Raw genomic sequence first — 19,338 nt, 5'->3', positions numbered from 1 at the left:
TTTAATGTACAATTTTTCTTTGGAAGAACATTTCAAGGACTTCAGAAACTTAAAACCAGGGGCTAGGGTGGAGCTGAGAATGTTAGATCAATTTCTTACTATGTACACGTCCCTAGATTTATACCCCAGCACCGAAGAAACAACCCAGCCATTTAAAACCATGGTCAAGAATGACTACACAGCTTTAGCAGCTCAGTTATATCTTGTAATATCTAGCAATGCATGCAAAATGATTTCACTCTGTTTGAATGCCTATCACCATAGTTCTTGTTTGGAAAAGGCTGTTTTCTGCCTGGCCAAGAGAGAGTTTTACATAATCCAATAAAATGTGGTTTTCAAAAATGGCATTTGATTCTGTGCTAGATTCCATGGTCTGATCCATTCAATACTTTTCTTGCAGTCATGGCTACATTGACATAGTTTTGGTCCATGGACACTTCGATGTTAATAAGGAGCAAGAATAAGAAGCAGTATTTGTGGTCTCCTAGGAAGTGACTAATCTATAGTGTGAAGTCTATGTGTGTCACCACAGATGCTTTCTCCAGCTTTCCCAAACTCCCATGTCCCACGACTGTTTTGTTCAGACTCACACCTTGCTCAGGAACCCGGCGTCCATTGCTACTACTCTCCTCAAAATCTTTTCTCACGTTTTGCACGCTGCTGTCACCCTCCTTCCTTTGTCCTTTTGCGTTCCATTCCCTCTGCCTTTCTTCCCACCAAGCCAATTTCTAACTGGAGTTTAAGATCTAGCTCAAGTATCACCTCTTCCACAAAGCATCTCCCAAATACCTTATCAAGTCCTGGAGACTCTCTTGCTTATGTCTCGCAGAGCAAGTATTTTAAAGTACAACCTGGGGATTTTTAACATCTTTATAGCTATGCGCAGCCATAACTGCAGTCAATTCTAGACCATTTTCTTTTCTTTTTTGCTTGTCCTTCCTTCCTTCCTTCCTTCCTTCCTTCCTTCCTTCCTTCCTTCCTTCCTTCCTTCCTTCCTTCCTTCCTGGTCCTTTCTCTCTCTCTCTCTCTCTCTCTCTCTCTCTCTCTCTCTCTCTCTCTCTCTCTCTCTCTCTCTCTCTCTCTCTCTCTCTCTCTCCCTCTCAATCTATCTATATATATATGTATATATATACATACATTTTTTTTCCTTTCTTTTTGCTGGTGCCAGCATTTGAACTCAGGGTTTCCTGCTTGTTTGGCTTGTGTCCTTTTACTGGCGGCTATACCACTTGAGCCATACCTCCAGACTTGTGACTTGTGTTTTGATAGTTATTTTAGAGATGGAGTATAGCGAGCTGTTTTGTCCAGGCTGGCCTTAAACTGTGGATCCTACTCGGTTGTCTGAGTACCTAGAGATATGAGCCACAAGTGCCCGGTTTATTTTAGTTTTCAAGCTTATTTTGACTATGCTGAGTCACCTGAAATTCCATTATGGATTTTAGAATAAGTTTGTCAATTCACATAAAGATATCAGTTGTGATTCGGATGGAAACTTCCTTGAACATGTAAAACAGTTTGGGGAGCTTTGCAACTTTGCTAGCATTTCATCTTGTCCATGAGTATGGTATATTGTTTCTCCATTTCTTGAGATCTTGTTAAACTTTGTTCAACAATTATAAACTTTGCTCTGATTATAATCAGAGTGTCTTACACATCTTTTGGTGAGATTTTTCCCCCCTATGTGGTTTAAAAATACCATTTGTGAGTGGAATTGTTTTAATTTCACTTTGGGGTTGTTCATTCAAGTATATAGAAATATAATTAATTTAAATTTTGTTGGAGCAGTACATTAGTTCTGAAAGGTTTTTTTTTTTTTTACTGGATTTCAAAGCATATTCTGTATACATGCTCTTGTCTTACTGCAAAGATAGTTTTACTTCTTTCCTTCCAAGCTGGATACATTTTAATGTTCTTTTTTTTTTTCTAATTGCCCTGGCAAGAATCGCCAGTATATGGGAAGATGCTATCCTTGATTGTTTCTGATCTTGGGGGGAAAGCATCCAATCTTTTACTACTAAATACTGCTTTTGTTTTTTCATTTATTTCATTAAGCATGAAGTATCTTTAATTAGGTTGAGAAGGTTCCTTTTGATGACCATTTATTTAGTGTTTTCCCAGATGTCTTACCCTGTTCCAGAATCCAGAGCTACATAAGGTGTCTTGTGGGCAAGAATTTGGTTAATTTGGAAGAATTCTCCCAAATTGTTTATGTGAAGATAGAAGGAATGTCTGTTTTGCTGATTTGAGAAGGAGGAGTCTATACATGTCTATATTATATCCTGTTGATTGTTTCTGATACTCATTTTTGGTGGATGGATGCTGAAATCTCTCAGTTTATTAGGGGACTCACTTCCCTTCCTTGCAAATCTATCAATTTTTTTGCCTAATATTTTACTGTCCAGTGTTAAATGTGTACAGATTAAGGATTTTTATATCTTCATGTGAATTACCTTCATTACCATTATATAATTCCCCTGTTTCTGATCATTTTCCTTCCTCTGAAGTCTGCTCTGTTTGAAATTAAATTAATCAACTCCAGGTCTCTTATAATTTGCGTTAATGTAATGTATCCTTTTCTGTCCCTTTGTTTCTAAATTATATATCATATTTAAAGTGGATTTCTTACACTCGAGTTCTGGTTTGGGATCTGCTCTATCTTTTCAGTGGTAAATTGGGGCTATTGATGTTTAAAGTGATTATTAATACAGCTGAATTATTATTATTTGATTTGCTTGTTACTGTTTTCTATTTGTTGCACTTTTTCCTTTTCCTTTCTATTTGTTGTATATCTTCTGCCTTTTTGCTGCTTTTTGTGATTGTAGTTGAGCATTTTATCATTATATTTTTCTCTCATTTCTTAGTATATAATTATGTTTCTTTTTACATTTTAATGAATGGTTATTCTAAAATTTGCAGTCTAAATTTACAAGTCAAAGTCCATTTTCAAATAACACTCTAGCAGCTCACAGGTAGAGCAATTTCCTTACAATGTAGCAAAATATTTCAAATTCTCCTTTCCTATCTTGTCATTCATTTTACCTATACATAAGCTATAATCATCAAATATATTGTTATTAGTATTTTGAAAAAAAACTATTCAGGTCTATTACCTAGATTAAGAATTTTTTTAAAAAATTTTTATTTTACCAAAACCTAGCTCTTTTCTAAGGTTTTTCACTTCCATATGTAGATAAAATTTTCTACCATATAATTTTCCTTCAGTCTGAAGGACTTCTTTGAACATTTCTTTCAAGGCAAGTCTCCTGGCAGCAAATTTCCTCAAATGTGTTTTTTAAAAGTCTTTAGTTCTCTTTTACTTTTGAAGGATCACTTTGCAGGGTACATATTTCTAGGTTTGTGGGTGGTTCTCAATACTTTAAATACTTCATTGCAGTCTTACTGTTTCATATGATCTCTCAGGGCATGAGTGATGGCTGCTTAACTATAAAAAAATGACCTTCTGGCTTCTTTAAGATTTTTTCTTCTTTGATATTTGGCTGCTTGACTCTTAACACTTCTAGATGTTGCATTTCTGGTATTTATCTTGAGCTTTCCGGATCTGCTGTTTATTTTGAGAAATATTCTCAATTGTGATTGTTTCAAATATTTCTTTAGCTCCTCTTTTTCTTTTCCTTCTAATAGTCCCATTATGCATTTTTTTCATATTTTTAGTTGTTTTGTGGTTCATGGATATTCTGCTTGGTTCTTTTTTCTTTTTGGGGGGGGGGGCTGGTCATGGGGTTTGAACTCTGGGCCTGGGTGCTGTCCATGAGCTCTTCAGCTCAAGGCTACCGTCCTACCCTTAGGCCTGGGTGCTGTCCCTGAGCTTTTCAGCTCAAGGCTACCCCCCTACCCTTGAGCCAGAGCCCCACTTCCCACTTTCTAGAGGTTAATTGGGGATAAGAGTCTTAAGGCTTTCTAGTGCTTAGGCTGGCTTTGAACCTTGATCCTGAGATCTCAGCCTCCTGAGTAGCTAGGATTGTAGGCATGAGCCACTTTGCCTGGCTTCTGCTCTATTCTTTATCTTTCCTTTTCAGTTTTGGAAATTTTTTTTTGTTAATTGTTGGGGTAATGTATAGAGGGGGTTGCAGTTATATTTGCCAGATAGTAGGTACATTGCTTTTCACACATTGATACCCCTTCTCATGTTTTTGTCCCCACTTCCCTTCCCCCACCCCCTCCCAATCATCTTGCGTTGTAAATTTCTACTAACAGAGAAGTTTGAAGAATCTTTTCTCAGCTGTTCTCCATCTAATAGTAAGTCTATTTTCATTCTTTTCAAACTTACAGTATTTTTGCTCTCTGGTCTTAAAAAATTCATTTTTAGAATTTCCAGCTCTCTGTAAAGATATTTATTCATTTATTTATTTCCTTATTTACTTACTTATGTCAGTTGTAGGGCTTGAACTTGTAGCCTGGGCACTGAGCAATTTTTCTCAAGGCTAGCACTCTACCACTTTGAGCCAGAGCTCTATTTGTGTTTTTTTTTTTTCTTCTGGTGGTCAGTTGAAGATAGTCTTTCAGATTTTCCTTCCTGGGTTGGCTTTGACTGTGATCCTCAAATCTCAGCCTCCTGAATAGCTAGAATTACAGGCATGAGCCACCATCACTTGGCTACATTATGTTTTGATTCCTACATAGTGTTTAATTTATCCATTAAAGCCCTCAGCCTATTCATAATAGCTACTTTTAATTTATAATCTGATAATTCCAACATCCCTGTCATGCTAGAGTCTGTTTCTTGTTTTGTTGAGGTTCCTTGTAAAGATAAGCCATTTTTTCTGCCTTCATTCTACTAGGTTGTGTCAGTGGGCCTTTTTTGCATTTGGACTACTTGAAGTTTATTGAATTTCCTGAGTGTATGCAATAATTTTTTTCAATGCATTTGAAGAAAATTGAGCCATTATGGCTATGTGGATTCACTTTATGGTATCCCTACATTTCCTGAGGGCTTTGTCCACTTTACTTCATTTCTTCTGTCTTTCTGTCTCTGCCTCTGTCTCTGCCTCTGTCTCTCTCTGTTCTTTGAATGGCATGCTTCTGCCAATCTTTCTCAAGCTTGGGTGGAGATGTTTCTGTCTTCTGATAGTTTCATTCTACCAATCGCTTGCCTCACCCTTTAGTGAATTTTTAATCTCGGGACCATATATTTCAGCTCTATAATTTTCATTTAGTCTATTTTTATAACTCCTATGTCTCTAGTGGTACATTGTATTTTGTGCGACATTGTCATTGTACTCTTTTATGAAGGTGACTCAAGTCTTTGTTAAACGCAGCGTTTCATTGTTCTCCAAGACAGTTTTTCCGGTGCATGGTCATAGCTTCCTATTTTTTTGCATGTCTCATTTCTGTGTAGGAAACTGGACTTTCAACATTTTAGATACTACATTGTGGCAACTCTATGGGGTGGGAGCAAATGAAGAACTTACTTAATGCCTTCTATTTAAACTATGCCCCCAACCCTTTTTGCTTTCGTTTGTTTGACATGTCTTTCCATGCTAACTTTGCTCAACTTACCCTCAAACCACAGTCCTCCTACCTTAACTTCCTAAGTAACTGATATCACGGGCATGTATCCATCATGCCTGTGCCTAATATTAGTAATACTGAGGTTTAAACTCAGGGCCTTGGGCTTGCTAGGTAAGTGCTTTACCAGGTGGGCCACATCCCAGAGCCTTTTTGTTTTAGGTTTTCTTGGGGAGTGAGGAAGGGGATTTAGTCAGGGTCTCATATTTATGCCCTGGCAAACCTGAATCCAGACTCTCTTATTTGTGCTTCTTACATAGCTGAGATGACAGGCACAATCAGCACACCCAGATTCTTATGGGTTAAGATGAGTTTTCATCCTCACTGGTGCCAAACTATGATCTTTCTGATCCCTGCCTCTTTTCAATTATCTAGTGTCCAGCTTATTTTAGCAACTCTTGATACTGTCCTCCCATCTCCAGGTTATTTTTGTTGTCGTTGATAATGATTATTTGTCCATTGTCTGGGTCATTATTTTAGTGAATTCTATTCTTTCCCCAAGCCAAGCATCTGATGTTGTTTTTCATGGTGCGCTGTCCTGGGTTCTAAAGTTCCTCTGAGGTGGCAGTGGTTTGGGCAGAGTACCTCTTCTGACCTATCTCTTTCAATAACTACAAACTTCCTGCAGACTCCTAGGGCTCTCCCAATTACCATGTTCTCTAAATTCTTTCCCACAAACCTGTTGGCCTGAATCTAAAGAGGCTAGCAATTTTCTCCCCAGTGCCTTTTACTGTGCTTGGTCGTACCCTTGGATTTGAACTTTGCGCTCTCTCTCCCTCTCCCCCTCTCCCCCTCTCCCCCCTCCCTCCCCCTCCCCCCCTCCCCTCTCCCTGTCCCTCTCTCTCTCTCTCTCTCTCTCTCTCTCTCTCCCCTCTCTCTCTCTCTCTCTCTCTCTCTCTCTCTCTCTCTCTCTCTCTCTCTCTCTCTCTCTCTCTCTCTCTCTCTCTCTCTCTCTCTCTCTCTCTCCTATCAGTCTGCTTCTTCAGTTAGCCATGCTTTTCGAGACGCAAAGGCAACAATTTGTTAATCTCTGGGTAAGTCTGCAAATCAGGAGCAGGAGGTTTGATGAAGGGAAGGCAGCAGTCTCAGCTCTTTGAAGCTTGACTTTCTTGACATAGATCCCTCACTTTGAGCTGGGATTGTGCAATTAGAGCTCCAGTCTAATCAGCAGCGCTACCCTCAATAGAGATCATCCATCTCTTGAGTGTGAGCTGGATGGAAGTATGAAGTCTTTAGCTCTTGGCTGGACTCACCTGATTTTAGCCTCAGTAGATATATGATAACTTCTATCTGAGAGCTGGAAAGAAGAGGGAATATTGCATTCTTGATTGCACTGATCTGTAGTATCTCACCAAGCTTGGACATGAGATGGTAGACCATGCTGGTTCTGGTGCCGCTGATTCTCAATGTTCTTACTCAGTTTTAGTAGCTTTTCCTGAAGGCTTCATCACTTTCTGTGTTGGTTTGGAATCATAAAGAGTTAAATCATTATGACATTTGATGTTTAAGCTCCTTATGTTTTTGATGAAGGCTTGAATGTCAGTAGTGGATTTCCCAGGGATCTGGTTTCCTGAAAACTCCAGCTGGGATTTATTAACTTCACTTTCATGAACAAATTTCTTATAATGACTTTTTTTTTGCCAATTCTAAGACTTGAACTCAGGGCCAAGCCTTCACTCAGCTTTTTTGCTCACAGCTGGTACTCTACCACTTGAATCATACTTACTATCAAGATTATTGCTAGTAAGTTAGAGATTGAGTCTCATGGTCTCTTCTGCTTGGTCTGGCTTTGAACCACACTTCTCTGATCTCAGCATTCTGAGTAGCCACTAGCATCCATCTAAAATTTTGTATGTATATTCATGTATGTATATATATATATGAACGTACATATGTATTTCCTATTGGTTCTGTTCCTCTGAAATTGAGAAGCACTCTTCTATGTGTATGCATTTGAACACTGTGGGCACAGCAACCACGTTTGGCTGTCAGAGTCCTGGAAGCAGTATCCTTACTATTGTATGATACACAGAAGACAATGCATACATCTTTTCTCCTTTGATCATTAAGTTGAGATATCTGAGCATTTCTATTATTCTTTGTAACAAAACAAGACAAATCAGTTTTGACTTTCAGTTTTTCCTTGATTGTTCAACTAAAATAAATGATAACCATACCCACTATTCCTTACATCAAATATTATTTTTAAATATGTTCAGTTAAAAAAGTATAAAAAGTACATATAAGCCAGGCACCGTTGCCTCACATCTGTAATCCTAACTACTCAGGAGGCTGAAATTTGAAGACTACAGTTTGAAGCCAGCCTAGGCAGAAAAATCCTTTCGAGATTCTTATTTCTCACTAACCGAAAGTAGAACTGGAGCTGTATCTTGAAGTGGCAGAATGCTAGTATTGAACAACAACAACAAAAAAAAAAATCCCAGGGGGCAGTGACCAGGCCCTGAGTTCAAGTTCCATGACCAACAAAAGAGAGAAAAAATGTATATATGAGTATTTGTAGGAAGCACACATTAATTCTGTGTCTAGACTTGACTTGAGAATTCAACTGTTTTTTTTTCTTAAAGATAATTTCCACAGCTTCAGAGAAATCATACACACACACACACACACACACACACACACACACACACACGCACGCACGCACGCCAAAAAAAAAATGGCAATCAAGTTAGTGGCATTTTTATGTTATGCGCCTTAGTAAATGGAAGCCTCAGCGGAATAATTTCTCATCAGCACGCTTGTCACCCTCTCTCTATTTTGTATTACATTCACACAGACCCTATTATCTGATCCTACAGAGATCTTGTTTGGAGTACACAAAACTCCCCTGGAGCGTTTTCCATTTAAAGAAAAAAAAAAGCAGATCAACAGTAAATATTCTGGTGCAATGCTCTAGAAAGAAGTAAAGCCTACAATTGATTTTCTTTGTGGGAGATGTGTGGCATTCATCTGTTTCCCAGCCTCAGTTCAAATCCAAGGGCAAGGCTCACCTGAGCACTGGGTACTGGCTTTTGAGAACATCCAGCCTTGGCTCTTCCGTGTGTGTGTGTGTGTGTGTGTGTGTGTGTGTGTGTGTGTGTGTGTGTGTGTGTGTGTTTCCACCCTGTTTTAACATGGAAGGGCAGAGGGAGGGAACTGACAACATTTTCAGTATGAAGCTGATTCCATGTTTCTGTGTTGCCACAATTACGCATATGTGTTGCCTTCCAGTTCAAACCGAATCGCCTGCTCTGACAGGTCACAGACAAAAACCAGGATAATGACATTCTGTCTTGGTCACAGCATTCAGACACACCAGTATGGTGCAGATCAAAAAAGGAAAACAACAACCCAAGTGCTGGTTTAAATTTGCTTTCTTCAGCTATTGAGTTCATATTGAAACTGAGCATACCAGCTATGATCTTGTTACATTTCTTAGCCTTATATAAACTCGCACAAGTTTTGCCAAGTAATTTGAAAGTCCTAATATATTATGACCCACATTCCCTATTCTTTTTTCCTTTTTCTCTATTCTTTCCTTCCTTCCTTCCCCCCCTGTTTTTCTTTCTTTGCCAGTCGTAGGGGCTTGAACTCAGGACTTGAGTGCTGTCCCTGAGCCATTTTGTATTCAAGGTTGGCAATCTACCATTTGAGCCACAGTGCCACTTCTGGCTTTTTCTGAGTCGTTTATTAGACACAAGAGACTCATGGACTTTTCTGCATGGAATGACTTAGAACCTCAATCTCCTGAGTAGCTACAATTACTGGTGTGAGCCACGAGTGCCTGGCATTTACTTCTTTTTCTATAAGATTAGATAGTGTCTTGAGCTTTGTCCTTACAGGGGATAGATGGGAGATTACCTAGGACATTTGTACATTTAAGGGAAAAATGGCTTTTATATATCCAGAAAACTGGGGCTAATACAATTTTTTGCCTAGCATAATCTAAAATTGCTTGAGATTTTTTTGCTTGCCTCCTTCCTTCCTTCCTTTTCTTCCATCTCTCCTTTCCTCCTTCCTTCTTTACTATAATCTCAATTTGTTTGAGATTCTTTTCCCTCCTTTGTTGTTTCCCTCCCTTTCTTTCTCCCTCTTTCCCTTCCTCTCTCCCCTCTTCTCTTCCTCCCTCCCTTCCTTCCTTCTTTCTGGTACTTGGGTTGAACTCAAGGTGCAATATTTCTTAGGCAGCTATGCTATTGCTGGGCCCCATCCTCATTGCTTTTTGAGTTAGTTGTGCTTTTTTCTGGTTGTTTCATATTTTTATTGGAGGACTGGCCTCAGAGTCTGAGCCTTCTAGCAACATTTTCTTCATAATGGGGATTTTAGGTACAAACAACAATTCTAACCATGACTTAGCAACATTACCATCCTTTTTGGTGTGTGTGTGTGTGTGTGTGTGTGTGTGTGTGTGTGTGTGTGTGTGTGTGCGCGCGCGCGCGCGCGCATGCGTGTGTACGCGCACGCAGTTTCTACGTCGTTAGAAATTCTCCAGATTGCATAGTTGCATTCAATATAGAGCGAGCCCAAATAACTTCCTCCTGGAGAAATGTAACAGCACCATGTGTGGAAGTGTAGTTGCTTCCCACTACCCAACCATGGCCCGCGTTCAACAACTCTCCTGAAGTTACAGGAGACAGGAGGATGTGCCAGTCAAGTTTCCACTTCCAACTTCTGGCCAGCTTTTCTGGCTTTAACCATTGTGTATTCTCTAAAAGTACTGTGCAAAGTACAAACTTTAGAGCACCCTGTGGTAGGGTGAATAATGATTCCAAAGATGTACACATCCTCTATTCCAGCACCCAGGAAAATGTTAATTTATATGACGAAAGGAACCTTGCAGATACTGGCATTAAGCATCTTGAGGCCTTGAGTTACCCAGGTGAATGCCATGTTTACCAAGCCTAAGCATCAGTATAAACCATAAGCAGAAGAAGAGAAGGATCAGAGTCAAAGAAGGAGACAGAAATCATGAAAGGAGTGTTTGCAATGAAGGGGAGGAGGATGTGATTTATAGGAATTTGAGAAGCTTCTAGAAGCTGAAATAGGCCAAGAGACCAAACTTCCAGAAAGACAACGCTGCTGAACCACTTGAGGCTTCTGACTTACAGAACGGTGAGGTGAATAATTTATGTTGTTTTAAAACACTATGTTTGTGGTCATTTGTTACAGAAACACCACTAGGAAACTGGATATATGCTACTTCTCCATCGTAACCCAACCGAATGAACAAATCGAATATCCAATCACATCGTGATGTATTCCCCCAAATTCCTTAGAGCAAAACTCTTTCATCAGTTTGGAGTGGCAATCAGCCATTTAAAATTGTGTTTACATGGAGATGTAATAATGAAATTACACCCCCCCACACACACACACTCCTGAACAACTAAGATAAGCCAATAAGAAATTATGTTGACAATTTTGTCACATGCATTTCTTTTCTGGGAAAAAATCCATAGATGTCATGTGACTAGCAAAGTGATCTATGATCTTAAAATTGGAAATGTTACTCTTGATGGGGCATTCTCAAATTCATGACATTATCCTCAGAAGGCTGTGAATGTAGTCAAGAAAATGTGAAGAAGAAGAAGAAGAAGAATGGTTAAATAAAATACATCTGGTCCTCATCAGAGGTCCTTGTCAGTGGAGCTGGATAGGGCTTTGCTCCTGGGTGTTCCTTAGGTGATTTTCTTGTTTCTTATGTATGCCAAATCCATTTCTCTGAAGAAGTCCTAGTTGTCAAATATTTCTGCTGGATATGGGTCTGGGAGATTCTGTTGTACCCCTGAATGCTATGCTGGGCAAGGTGACCTTTTAGATAGTGGAGATGTGGGCAGAGACACCAATAAGTTCCAGTTAATGTACTGGACCCTGGGTTATGTTCTAACTGTTGCGTGAAGTTTAAGGCCATCTCTGTGGTGTTTAGCTTCTTTCCAGGCTTGTCAGGCTGTGGATAGAGAAGAAGGGAGAAGCAAGAATGGCTCCACTTTCTGGACCTCAAGTGATCCATCATTAACATCCTTTCATATACAAGTCATACTGAACTAGAGACAAGGCATTATATAAAGAGGATTCTCTTTGCTATCAGTATAAACAGAAGCAGAGATGAAGCATTCCCTCTCTATTGTGCAAGTCTTGGACTTTGCTTATATGTGGAACCCTATTTTATCATGATTCTTTAGTACCCTCATAAGCATTCACAGACCTCTCCTTGCCTAAAGCCACAGTATCTTTACATAGTGATGTGTACAAAAAACACTGCCTTGTGTGTGGAAGGACATCCATTTCTCCCGAATAAGGCTATTGTTTTTCCAAGTTTAATAAAAGCCCACGGGGTACTGGGTAATGCCCAAGATGCATCAGCCATCCCTGCCCACGCACATGAATGTGCCAAGGCAAGTTGACAATTGGCACTGTGCTTCTCTGACCATCGTGGATGGCATTCTTCTGAAACAAAGACTGTCAACAGCAACCCAGCTGGAGCTTTCTTCTAAGAAAGCTGTAAAAGACACTGAATGCATTTTGTTTGCCTAGCAAATTGTGAAAGAAACTGCAACAATGACTTGAAAGTACACATAAAGACATCACAATTGCCAGAGACTTTTGCATCAGCTCTGTACAATAAATTCTTGCCTTCATATTTTCCTTTTTACATATTCAGAACAGATATCACTGTTCTCTCTTATCCTCACAGAGGTTAAGGGACTTTTCCAAGGAGAACAAGTGGCACAGCTAGCTCAACCATCCCTTTCACCCCTAGCCAGACGGTAACATCCTTCATCAGAAATGAAGCTTTGCAATCGGCAAACATGGCATCTAATAATAATTTATTAATTTTAAATTATTTTAAGTAGTTGTTTAAAGGGGTTGTAATTCAACAAGTCACTTTACGGGTACAATGCAGCTTGATCAATATCACCCAACCTCCATTATTTTAATTTAATCTTACTCTTTTTTCATGGATGAGAGATCTTAGAGTGGATGTTTTATCTTTTCCATCAATGTCATTGTCCTTTTCATCAATGAAGCATTTACTAGACACATACGTCCTGGAGAGATCAGAAACTACTAAAGTTTCAGAACATACAGGGAAACTAGGTAAATACTCAGTTGAATGGAATTAAAATTCTTTATGGCTAGGAAGATTTTAGGGGAAAAATGGCAACATTTTTTTTTCTGAAATAGAGTTTTGCCTTTAGGCATTAATTGGATTTAAACATTTTGAATCAACTTTGATTATATATGTAATATATATTGCATATATAGGAAAGAGTGTAAAATCACTCAGTTCCCTAGAACTCCATAGAACATGAATAAACATATGGACTGTTCTCTTACACCTACTCCACAAGTCTGAGTATTGAAGATTTATATAGTTAGAGACTATGTGGTGTAAATATGTATAAATTTATATTGTGTTAATTTATGGCATGCAGTACAGAAGGCATTTTGCAAGTAGCAGTGTACTTCTTCCCACGTTTCTGCTGAAATATTCATCTCCGGGTTCCTTCGCCATATTTCCCTTTGTCTCTGCACAGATGTTTGGGCAGCTTGTTTGTAGGGGAGCGGGTACGTCTTGGAAGTACGCTTATTGAATGCAATTCAGGTGAGGGATGTACAGTCACCATGAGTATTTATGCAAATGATTTTTCCCTTTCTCTTGCCCATTCCTCTGATTCTCCCTGCTTTCATAATAAAGGCAATTGTTCTTGAGCAACAATACTTTGGCCTGAATGTTTTTAAAAGTCTCTAAGTAGAGAGGCAGAATGCCATTATCTATCCAATAGCTTTCCCTTGTCCACAGAAGGATTAAGGCCTCAGCTCTAAGTACCAAACTCTACATCTGCATGTTTCTCTTTTATATACATACTCAAATTTATATGTTAGGCACAGTAAGAAATGAACAGCAATAGATGAATTATAACATACTGTCCTAAAAGTTATTGAAAATGTAGGGACTAGGGCTTTCTGGAATTTTCCACATAACCTTTTCTTTTGGTGCCAAGATAGGAGCTTGAACTCGAGGCCTGGACACGGTCTCTCCGCTTTTTTACTCAAGAGTATTACTCTACCACTCAAGTCACAACTCCACTTCCAGATTTTTGCTGGGTGTTTGGAGATGAGTCAGACAGACTTCTCTTGTTCAGTACAGTCCTAAACTCAGTTCCCAGCCTTGAGTAACTAGGATTACAAATGTGAGTCACCAGTGCCTAGCACTTCTTAACCACTTCAAAAATATTTTTCAGGCGCAGGGGGTGGGTGGGTGCTCAGGGGCCATTTAACCACGCTGAGGATGGGTGTTCTCTCCCGGCATGAGCTGCCTGAATGGGCCTCGGTGGTCGAGCTCAGTGACTGGTGGGTGGTGGGTGCCAGGACCTCGGTCTGGAGCTCTGAAAGCTGCTCTTTTGCCCTCGCCTGGGTTCTCTGTTGCAGAGCAAATTTCAGCTCTTGTGGCAGTGGCAGTGAATGTAACTTCCTGGGCGTCAGAAGTGCAGCATGAGTACCTGAAGGCAGGTGTTGGGAAAAGAAGGCCGGGGCTTCTGACTGCTATGGAGACTCTCTGGGAGTGAGCTACATCCAAACCTAAAAACAATTGGAATGTTACTCCAAGTCCTCCTAAAGTGTCAGTGGCAACATGAAAACAAGCATGTAAAGTGTAAAAAAACAATGCTTGTTTGCTTTGTCTGAATAATGTACCACTAATTATTGTCTCGTGGTATTATTGTATCATTTACTATTTTATTATCACTTTGCATTTGAAGTACTCATTGATTTTGAAAATCCCAGCATACTTTATATCCTCTCTTAAGCAGTTAATTCTCTTAATGATTAAAAGACTATCATAGTGATTGTATATAGATTCTTGAATACTTGTTTGTTAAACATGATATTTGAAATATGATATAAAAATCAATGTTAATAAATTCCTTAATAAAAAAAAAGCCAAAAAAAAAAAAAGGTGGGCTGGGAGTTTGGAGTTTGGCCTAGTGGTAGAGTGCTTGCCTAGCATATATTCGATTCCTCGGTACCACATACATAGAAAAAAGCTGGAAGTGGTGCTGAGGCTCAAGAGGTAGAGCTCTAGCCTTGAGAAAGTCCAAGGACAGTGCTCAGGCCCTGAGGTCAAGTCCACTGGCAAAAAAAAAAGGCTAACATAGTTTGTACAAAGAAGTTGGTGATTACCTTCCCTACATAGTAATGAAATTCCAATTAGTAAACTTTTTATTTCATTTTATAATTTAGGCTACCAGAAACACTGTTTCTATTTATAAAAAATGTTTTTGAATATGTACCCTTGATAATAGATTTTGAAGAAATCATGTAAGATGATAAAAAATTTGAATGGTACGGTAGATATAAAATAAATACAGTTTAAAGAAAAAAGAAAAAAATTTTAACAAAGGGAAATTAAAACGAGGGGGAATAAAATTACGGACAAAGGAAAACTATTATAAAAATAGGACTAAAAGAAATCTACCCATCAAAACAGCTTTATGGTTCTTTGCCAGAAATAAAAAGCTGAATTCATTTCAGAGGGGTGGAGAACAGCCCACCTGTAGCTGTTTGTGGCTTAGTGAAAAGAAAGACGATGGCCCAGGAGGAACTGAATTCCCAGAGCTCATATACCGCGTTTCCTTTAACCTGCTTTGTCATTGGGGCACATGGTCAGAAATATTCTTATTGACCTGTTTGCTTTAATCAATGTCTGCCTTCCTGATTCTCCCACAGAGTTGTATGCTAATGGCAAGTGGGAGGCTCAAGAAAGAGGCAGTGGGCAGGAACAGGAAGAGAAATGCAGCCCCACTCTGAGCACACAGGCCCTGAATGGATGGCAGGCTGGCTGGAGAGAGGAAGAGCTTTGAATCATCAATGAGTGATATGATGAAGATAAATACCTGCTGCTGCAAATTTATGGGAAATTAACAAGGGAAGTATTTTTAGACTGTTTACTTTTCATCTGTCTTAGAATGGCAATGGTTAAGCAATTGGAAAAGAGGTCAGTAGTGGAACTTACGGAAAACGTCTCTCATACAAATGACACAGGAGCTGCGGATCAGAAGACCACGTTGCAGACATCCATGGGGCATTATCAGTTTACTTAGTAGTCAATACAGCACTGTATCACTGGTGCAATCATGATGCTGTTAGGATATTACATTGGTTCCTCAGATGCCTGGTAGGGTTTAAAGTGCTTCACAAGGAAAGAAAAGTAGTTATTTTATCTTAAGGTTCACAAACCTGAAAGTGACATAGGCATAACTCAAAGCCTTTGCTATTTCCCCCCCCCCAAGTCAGCTTGTCGAGCAGATGCACACAAGCATTCTACCATCCACATCTCAAATATTAAATGACATCCAAGTTTTGCCAGCTCCCTCTATCCTCCTTCCTTGCTGTTTGCTTCATCAGCCTCAACTACTGTGGACTTAGTATTACCACCTTAGCCACATTCAGGGAGAAGGCAGAGATAAGGCAGAAAAGGGGATTCCTGTTGGGAAGTAACAAATAGGGGGAAGGGAGAAAAAAAATGTATTAGGGGTAAATGCTGACCTACAAGTTATTTATGGGCCATGGTAGAGTTTGAGCTTCAGGAGGTAAGAGACTGAAAAGGATAGGAAATAATGAACACCACTGAAGAGTTTATAATGCGCGTGTGTTTTCAGGTCCAGTTTACAATGTGTTCTCCAAACCTCTCCTTGAAGGAAGACAATGGCACCATCCTGCCATTATTTTTCATGGAGCTGACACTTAAATGACCAAATTTTACCACCTTGGGTAGCTGGTGAGAAAAGCAGATCACCAAGCCAAGCAGTAAGCGGTATTCCCTGGAGTTTGATGAAGGAGTGGCTCGAGGACTACGAGCAAAGCATAAATACATAAATAAATCAATAAATCTGAATGCAAAGATCAACTCTCGCCACGATATGAATTGTTGCTATTCTCTGGATCTAAAATCAGGTTACATGCCTGCAATGTGTCTTTCTCTTCTTCCTCTGACAGATACACGAGTAATTGACTTCATTTACCAAACAGGCGGAGCACAACGTAAAATTATGCTACTCATCTGAACTGAAAAATATTCTCTGTTTTCCAGAATAGTCTCGGAGCGCCATGTGTGAGAGAACATGACAGAATAGAAACTGATTATGCAAAATGTGTGAGAGAGAACTGTAGCTCTTGGTGACATGTGGCAGCCTGTGGGGAGAGCAGAGCGGGGAACTCGAGGTGCTGTCTCTGATGGCCGTGTGTCACAGTTGAATGACAGGAGGGAATTAAAACAAATAAGTCTGTGAATGGTTACACATTGACCTGGGAGGTAGTCACGTGTCTCATACATGTGCCAGAAGGCATCTTAGGCCATACTTAGCAGCAACATTAACATCAGACTAAGAGGGACCTTCTATTAGTTTATTTTCTGGTTTTGTGTTTTGTCCTAGGATTCTTTCTCCAGGGTTTGCAGGCCCCAGTAGAGATTTGACTACTCTGAGAATCGAGGTATATCACACACACACACACATAATGTGCAAAGACTGCAAAAGCTTGCACGAAGATGAAATGGCTACATGGTTGGGTAGAGACATAAGAACAGGGAGTAGGAGATTAAAGCTTTTTTTTTAGTACTAGTAGATAAAGGTGTCAAAAAGGTGTGCTCAGTTTGCCTAGTAAAATGGCTGTGCTCAGGAGCTATCCAGGGTCCTGGGTCTCTTCTACTTCTGGTCCTTGCTGAGTTGGAGATTAGAGCCTCCTTCTTTGTACCATGTAATAAATCTCTGCCTTGGGCTTGACTTCGGCTGTGAGTTGATTCTAGTGTATTTCCCTCGCCTGGGTTCTTCTGGACTGCAGTGATCCAAGATCCAGATATTTGAAAGCTTTAAGCTTAGTCTAGTATTGATACCAGCTACACCCAATACCATTTGTATGGTCATTTTAATGAGGGGTAGCCTGGTTTCATGGATATTTGCTAGTGGTAACAGACACACACACACACACACACACACACACACACACACACACACACAATTGAGATAGCACCACAAGATCAATGTTTTTGATAAATATTTGCATAAGCACACTTGAACTTTGGAAACTAAATCCAAAAATAAGGTTGTCTGCAGATTTCTCTCTACATGTGCGTGCATTAAAAAAGATAGCAATCGGTATACAAAAGAATATGTTTTCAGGGCAGATATGTGAGGGTCTATAGAGGAAGCTTTGCACATGGATGTCTAGTCACCTTTATGGTTATAAAGTGTACAATGGAGAAAGTATGTCAGTTCTATACTGATTTGAGCCCAGGCATTTGTTTTCCTAATTCTTAATCTTACTAGAAATGAGTAACGGGATATCTAAAGAGCATCTTAGATTGGAGAGACTCCCACTGGCCAGATCTGGGAAAACCTGAACACAAAAATAACTAAGTACAATAATGAATTGTAAGTCATTGAAAAAAACAGGAAGTCATGCATCTGTCCCAATAATAAATAGATAAACCATTCAAGGAGAATAGAGGGCTCTTGCTTATAGCTGAATAGTGGAGACCAGCTGGTAAATACCAGAAAATCATCATTATGCCAGTATGATGGTCATGATTGAAGCAGGCCAGAAACAACTGAATGCTGAATCTTAAACACATCATTTCCTATGGGTTTAAAGTGTGAGAGTGAGTGAATAGAACTGAAGGTCTTCTGAAAAAAAATAGGAAGTCTTCTTGGAAAGGCTGGTGGATAGCAATAAGAAGCAGGTAGGCTGTACAGGACTAGAAAAAAAAATTAGGTCAGCCTCCGATTACTTCTTCCTGAGCTTAAAATCTGATATTTGAAGCAATGTCCAAAGGATTTATAGAGGACGGTGATTCATGAGATCTATAGGAATCTGAATAATTGTTCTGAGAAGGGAACATCATGATATTTTAAGCTATGTGATGACTTAGAAGATACACAACTCATATCTTCTTTTCTAACAACTTCTCTAGGTAACTGAGTGACTAACCAAAGTGAAACATTTAAGAACACAGAAATCTGAAATAGAAGGACTAAAAGTAACATTAACACCATGAAAGCAAGAGTTATTCTAATACAAGCATTTTGAAGAAATGGACTGCAACATGTCATTAACACTTCCAAAAATGACATAATAAGCATGGAATAATGTCATTATTATCTTACTAATAACAATAAAATATAAAATGCCAGAGTAAGTCAGAAAACTTTGGGTTGAAGGGAAAGTAGGATGAGGAAGTGTGAGATCATTTCAGTCTTTTATGTGAATCAGGAAAGTGAGGGAAGAAATGATGGTTGCTTCCAATGTTAGCTGAGGAGTGTTTGATAAAGACATAATTTACTATAACCCTTTTTCTGGGTTATGTGGGAAAGATGGTTAAGCACCCCGAGGGTGGAGAAAGTGAGTGAGTGTGATAGACTCCTTGGCCTGAAGAGGTAAAGGGAAGGAGAGGTTGCTGGAGCCTATGGAGAACTATAGTGGATTAGTTGTAGGAGAGGCTCTCTATCAGATCTGCCACTTATAGAAGAAGAACCAACACTGCCAATCCAGGCCCTGAAGAAAGGGAAGTAGTGTTTGCACTAGTCTCCCTTTCCATTTATCTTTTACCTCCTGCCAGAGCTAACTATTGGCCAAGCCCAACTGAGACCTTGAGGTAAAGGGAATCTGATGCAGCCCATAGAGGATACTCTGAGCTGTTGAATACAGTGGAAAAGAGCCACTGGAAAATATGCAGCACCAACCATAGCTGGTACTTTTACTTATTGATATTTTCATAAATATACATGCAAAAATATGTATCAGCGCAACCAGTTT

This window comes from Megascapheus bottae, chromosome 22 (genome assembly GCF_031878675.1).
Source record: "Megascapheus bottae isolate mThoBot1 chromosome 22, mThoBot2.hap1, whole genome shotgun sequence".
Taxonomy (NCBI): Eukaryota; Metazoa; Chordata; class Mammalia; order Rodentia; family Geomyidae; genus Megascapheus; species Megascapheus bottae.
This window is presented reverse-complemented; position numbering follows the sequence as displayed.